Below are 7,095 nucleotides of genomic sequence, written 5' to 3'. Positions count from 1 at the left end.
AAAACAATTTGGCTTTGTATGATCGGCTAGATTTATCTGTCAGATATAAATTGTGCATCCATAGTCTTTTGACTAAGTAACAACTTCATAGTTTTGATTTAGTGTAATTCACTGACAATTTAAATCTCATTAGTCAGACTTATATATTTTACATAGCCTGTTTGTAAAGTCGAAATCTTGAGTAAATATCTCCTAACTTAAATTTGGATTTAGTCGACATTATTCATCAATCAGTCATGTCAGTATCTTTGTAAGTATCATTAAACAAGTGGCTTATTAGCCCTAAAGTTATGAGACATCATTTATTTTTTGTGACCTATGAGAGAAGGGGCGGCTGTAGCTCAGCAGGTAGAGCAGGTTGCCTAGTGATTGAAAGGTTGCTGGTTCAAATCTAGGCTGTGCTGAGCTGCATGTTGAAGTGTCCTTGAGCAGGATACTGAACCCATTAATGGGCCTATCGTTATGCTGCCTCTCTTTTCAGATTTCTGTTGTCTTAGCATCAAGCCAGGTGTTAACAAATGACAGTGTTTTGTTTTTTTCCTGGAATATTTGTAAAGCGTATCTGGAGTCCAGACTATCAGACGACAACTCAGGCAAATCAGCTGTAATAAGACGGCACCGCATGTTTGTTCTGTCTGAGTGTGCAGCACATGGGCGGGAGTGTGTGAGCGGTATAAAGTGTACCTCACCTGTGCTGCCGATGCTGATTTGCATTGCAAGCCTCTGTCATGGAGTGCCGATGCTCAGTAATATGTTTGCATGCGGAGCTCATGTAGACACAAGCTGCTTAAACACAGACACTTAAAGTGTTGACAGGTTCGACTATTTGACAACCTGTCGTCTTCAAACAGAAGAAGGTATTGCATGTTTGGATACAGGTGAAGGAGTACTGGCTTTGATTTCTTTCGTTGTCTCTTTTCTTTTTTCAAGAATTACTGAACATAGATTTATTTGAATAAGGAATTTACATGCATGTTAAAACTCAAGTTCAAAAGTTCAAAGGGTTTTTTTCATTCCAGCCTTGAAAATATATAATTGAGACAGAATGCTTCTGTAGGGCCAGATTATAGAAACTCATGGACATTAAAGACAGAAGTGGTCTCATCCTGATACTTAGATGTGGAAAATAGAAAAGAGAACAACACAGATAATAAGAAATGAGACAAGTGAGAACACCCATATTAAAGGGGCACTCTGTATTTTATCATTTAGAATATTAATGAGGCAATAATACCAACTAGATTGTTTTTCCATAACTGAATAAACGAGCTGTGCTCAGAGGAAAATGAGATCCACTGAACACTGTCTGGAGCTAGAAAGGTGGCAGGGTCCGCAACATATAAACAAAGTAAAACAGTATGAAATTGTTTTGTTCTGTAAGGTCAGTTTGTTTATTCAGTTTGTTTTGTCATGACAAATTAAGACAGAAAACAAAAAAGATAGGTATATATAAAAGATATTTCTCTTCTGATTCCAATTTCTTCTCCAAAGAGCATAATCGATCTGATGGCGAACACCTTCTGTCCTTCAGTGTTAAAGGAAAAGTTCACCCTAAAAGAAAATTTCAGTCATTTTTGTGCCGTGGGGAAAGTTAGGCTTAGAAATAGTTATTTAACCCCTTTAAAGTACTAATAATGGCTGACAAAACAGTGTTAATAATCTCTTTCTGAAACAATTTTGGGGTCTTGGTTATGCTGGACGAGCCAAATTGAGACATTTTTAAAAGCTCCCCATCTACTTTAATTGTTTAGGCAAATTTTTCAAAGCTGTTTTTGCTGTGAAGCTCCATAAAATGTTTTGTGGGCTATAACTTCCCCTGACTCTCCACCAGCATGAGCTGTGACTGAATTCTGCATTTTTTTGGGGTGAACTTACCCTTTAGGCATCCCTGTCAGGTATTGGAAGGACACGCCGAGGCTGACAAACGTGGGGCTACACCCTGTGGTTAAGCTCTTTCCATGACCACATCCAGCAATTCAAATAACCTGGCGGATGATAGTGTGGCTCAGTTTTAAAGAGCTCTGTGGCCAAAAGCACCTGCAATCAATAACACAAATGAACAGAGCATGATTTTTTTTTTTTACAAACGATGTGATCGTGCATGAGAAGTTAAAATGAATAAAAACTGGTGTGCAGCATGTGGTCGTTATGAGAGGCACAATCATCTGAACTGCCTGTATTATTACTGTGCGTGTTTAAATAGACGTGTGGTGCAAACAGAGAGAATTATGAAAATTGAAATTTTCATGTTCCCCTGTTGTGATCCGGATCATTATGACCTCATGTGAACCATGTTCTCTTATGGCTTTATGTATTTTAACATGATGTAAGAGGGTTGACATGTGGTCAGAATTCATCTCCTCACTTTGCATATGATTTCCATTGCAGATGGCCACTGCTTCATGCAAACTAGCGACATATTCTTTTTTTTCTAATCGACTCAGATCTGAAGTGAACATGGAAAGATTTTCCACACAGGGGAGGCCGTCAGGTCCACAGTGTGAAACCCCTTTTCTAATCGTCATCAGACAATAAAACCCCCAGACCAGTCGGGTTTCCAAAGGTGGATGTTTTAGTTGTTTTCTCTCAGAGGGATGTGTATTATTGTCGCCATAGAAACCCCCCCACCCCCCCACCCCCACCCTCTCCGAGCAACAGGAAATGTTTTGACTCTTTCAAGCGATGGAGCCTCGTGAGCTGAATGGTGAAGCGAACGAGCAGCTCGTCAGCACTCTGACGCTCCACTGAGATCAGGACCTCCAAGTGGGACCTATTAGCATAAAGGCCTTTAGTTGCACAATACCTTTTGTCTGTTAGTTGAATTTCAGTCCACTCACTCTGCGAGTAACAAACATCACATCCAAAGCTTCGAGATCAAGGACTATTCCAGGATCTAACTGCAGTAATCTGGCCGGTGGTGACTTTGCATTGACTGGGACGAGGCCAAAGTCATCGACCGGGCGTCAGCAGTCGAGGAGGATATTAAGCCATAAACAATTCATGATGCCTCAAACCGCCCTTCAATAGAGCATCCTTACCCACATATTCATTAACCCCCATTCTTCGGTCACATGATGACAACACAGCCATGTTCATGACAACAGAAAAAACAACAGACGAAGACAGATGCAGTTAAGGAGGAAAAGGGGGTTTCCTCTCTCCTATCTGTGTTCAGTGTGAACTCTCAGTGGTTAGCTGATATAATCACACAAAGACAGAGATATTCTTTACTCACTTTAGATTTCAACATGTTTATTGCACCCGAGCTGCCGTCACTCGAGTGACTTTGGTTTCAAAAAGGATGTCAGCTGGTTAGAGCCTTTCAAGTTCTGGTTAAGGTTAGTTTCAGTTTTCAAAAGGTTCAAAAAGGTTCAGTGGTTCATTTAATTGTCTTTTTACAGCATAGATTAGTTCAATGAAATGCAAGTTGTTGTCCCTATATGTTACGCAAGAAGAAAAACAACAACCATCTTTTATGGTGGAGTGTTGAGGATGAGCTCAGGAGACAGAATACACTGGAAATATTTTAACTCCGAAAGTAGGTAAAAGGAGACAATGAAAACAATGTGTCTCTTTCTTGTAATAAGTAAAACTTCTGCCAATAAAAAAACATTCAAATGACCTAAAACCAGGTCAAATGTATATCAGTGAAGTGCTGTTTTCTATCTGATTGTGTCTTTTACTAAATTTAATGTGATGGTCTTACTAAAGATTACAACCTTTTGCAGTGCAAAGTTTTAACATCCTGTCAGCTGCACACTGTTTGTCTCTCTTTCACCTTCCAATCTAAGCTCTAAAGATATTTTCACTTCCTTAGAGCGAGACGGCGCTCGGCATCAGAGCCGTCAGCATGAGGAGCTGCTGGACGGAGAGCAGAGGCTGACATCAGTCCTCCAGAGGGCAGCAGAGTCATAAAGCAACCAACCAGAGCTGGTGACCACTGGCTGAAGGAGGAGTGGGACCTTGAAGTAAATGATAAGAGCTTGGGTCAGTGTTTTTATGTGATAGTGAGATGGTTTTAAATAGATTGTTTCTTTTTAAACTCAATGACAGACGAGTAATTAACAAAGTGGTTTCAGCAGATCCACATGAATCCTTAAGTTGTTGTCGTCAGTGGATCCTCAGAAAAGATGGAAGTTGTCACTGTAATTATAGAGGGTTGATACAACCTTGGCAGGGGGCGTAACATTATCAAAGGCTGAAGGTTTTCTTTTATAGAAAGGCTGCGTGTGGTTTAACAGAAGTGGGCTTTCAGGAGGAATGAAAGAATTTATTGTTGGTCAAGTCAAGTTGCGAGTCAGTACATATCTGTGGTGAGTCTTCTGGACCGAACCTTTGACACCCTTGCTTGGAAATCTTGGTCTGATTCTTGTGAATACTCCAACTATGAAGCAACATAATGTAGAAATTGGTATTTTATGAGATTTGGAGCCTCCCGCAGTTTCTGAGTGCAGCACCACTGTCGTTGGGGTGTGGTGGCTATATAGCAAGACTCTGTACCATCAAAATGATTCTGAAGCAGTAATTTTACTATAAACAAGTTACGTAAAGTTGCTTTAAGCAAATGCAACACTGAATTGCTGGAATGTATAATTTCTATACCTGTTTTGTTGAATCTTTGTTGTTATCTGGCATTTATTTAATGACAATATTGTTTTCCTTTTTAGAAAATTTTCATCTTTTAATCGAGAAAAGAAAAGATTTGTTGCAGGTTCTGTGGTCACACTTATCTATAGTCTCTATAACAGAGTCACAGAGATAAACATCCAGTTTTACATCCAGTTTATCTTTTAAGACCCAGAAGCTCATTAAACAGAACTCGCTGCTCTTCTGAAGGTATTACCACAACTCTCAAGACTAAGAATATGAAATATTCTGATCACTGTATGAAATGTAAAACATTAATATTCATCATCACTGTTGGACACTGGAAATTAATGTCCATTTTCAATTTGTGCAACGGAGAATCAAAGTGTGAAAGTTTTGTCCTTATATATTTACATTGATGTTACTTTGCACTATCTTATATTTCTATACAAAAATATATATAATTATAATAATATACTATATGTATATATTTAGTATATATTTTCTTACAAGATACAAAAGAACCATGCAAGGACATGTGACATGTGTAGGGATAAAGATTATTATTTACTTTTTTCTGTGTAATGGAGGAACTGTTGTTTCATCCAGATTGTCAGAAGAGTCTTTCTGCTGTTCAGGCAGCTGTACGTGTTAACAAGGAGATTATTTTTTCAGAAAAACTGATCCGCAGCTCTGTAAAGCACGAGACACACAAACTGGGCCGACTTTATCTGCAGGTAATATCAGCAGCAGCCGTTTACCAGAGTCCAGGTGGCCCAAATCCCAACTGAGCCTTAACACAATGATGAATTACAGCCAGTCTTTGATGAATCATCAGAAGAGTCAAATAGTCACGACGCACTGCAGGCCCACCGAAGAGTTCCCGTCAGTGTCTGCGTGTCATCAATATCAGCCTCCTCCTGCACGATGAAGTATATAAATATGCGTGCCACACTGTCGCACTGACTTTGAAGTTTCCTCTCTCTCTCTCTCTCTTTCCGTTAGACATTTTCTGAATTTCCTCAGCTTTGTTGATAACTAAATGCACCAGTAAATTTCAGAAAATGCGAGGCTGTCTTATCAGACGTGTTAGATAAAAGGCTGCTATTGTACGTGGCCCCTCTCCATTCAAACAGCTGCTCGGGCTCCAACTAGATGACCTCATTTCCACGCAGCCTTGGGGGCTTTGCTTCACATAGTGAAGTGGAGAGAGCTTCATTGTAAGCTGTTTTTTTTTTTTTTCTTACATGCACATCAGAGTGGTGCAACACAGCGTTTGAATGACTGTGTTCTTACCGCGAGGACACTATGTAACAAGATGTTTTGAAGGACTTGGAGCAACACTGATCTGCTTAATCCGGCCAGATCAGTCGGAGGCTGATGGTCAATGTGTGTAAATCAGAAGAAAAAACTAATAACAATAGAGGTGATTTGGTGTGAAAGGGAATTATCTGTGTGCATAGGGGTGATGGCTTTTATCACTCATGGTGCTGTGAAATAATATACATCATCCGCCCTGCGGCAGTGCATCCTTTATGGTTCCTGTCTGTCCTCTTTTCAACTCTGAACACTTACATTTCAGCCCATGAATGTATACGCACACAGGTCAGCTTGCGTGTGACTCCAAGAAAACAAGGGGATGATGCTTTTGAGGACACAGGGACCTTTAATCCATTCACATATGCAGACTCTTATTCAGAGCCTGTGCGAGGAAGCCTTCGTATGACGTAACCATGTAAAGCGTCACCGGTAGCCAGCGAGGACTTGGCGCTCAGAAATAACCAATGACACGGACGCTAACTGGTGTCCATGATTTATAAAATGACCATCATGCTGTATTAAAGAAGACCTGACACTACCGAGCGAGACCATAAACTCACAAGGAAACTGTTTACAGAGGTGAATAATCAAGTGAGAAGTAGGGTCATTTTCTCATAAGCTTACATGCAATTGGACTTGTTTTTGAAACCACCAGAGTTGAAAGAAATCAAGTTTAAGGCTTCACTTTTCTGATCTGGCTGCTCTGTCGATACTTTTCACAATCAATTGTAAAAAAATACCATTTTTATGTGTGATACAACTTTCTGTTCACGATATAGCGAGTCTGATGTTTATCTTAGAGTCCAAATCCAGAGTGTTTATCTACCGGAGTATCAACAATAGAATGAATGAAGTATCATCTGTGGCATCTACACCGTCAACAAGTGTGTATCTGCAGAGTATTTGTGTGTTTTTTTGTGGAGGCTTTGTGTCACACTGTGCACATTTTGCGTGTATTTGTGGAGGTTTTGTATGTTTTTGTGAAGACTTTATGTGACTCCATTTAGCCTTTCTGTGACTCTTTGGTCCTTGAGCTGGTAAAATGAGGTAAAACAACGCAAATTAGCAATCAATAAATTCACTTCTGCTTTCCCCCGTCGGAAGGAGGTTTGCCCAGTTGGACCTCCGCCTGCCTCACCACCATGTGAGATTTGTACTTTCTCTTCTGTGAATAAATATTCAAACTTC

Source organism: Acanthopagrus latus, chromosome 8, assembly GCF_904848185.1.
Source record: "Acanthopagrus latus isolate v.2019 chromosome 8, fAcaLat1.1, whole genome shotgun sequence".
Classification (NCBI taxonomy): domain Eukaryota; kingdom Metazoa; phylum Chordata; class Actinopteri; order Spariformes; family Sparidae; genus Acanthopagrus; species Acanthopagrus latus.
The sequence above is the reverse complement of the archived record's forward strand: the minus strand, read 5'-3'. Positions refer to the sequence as shown.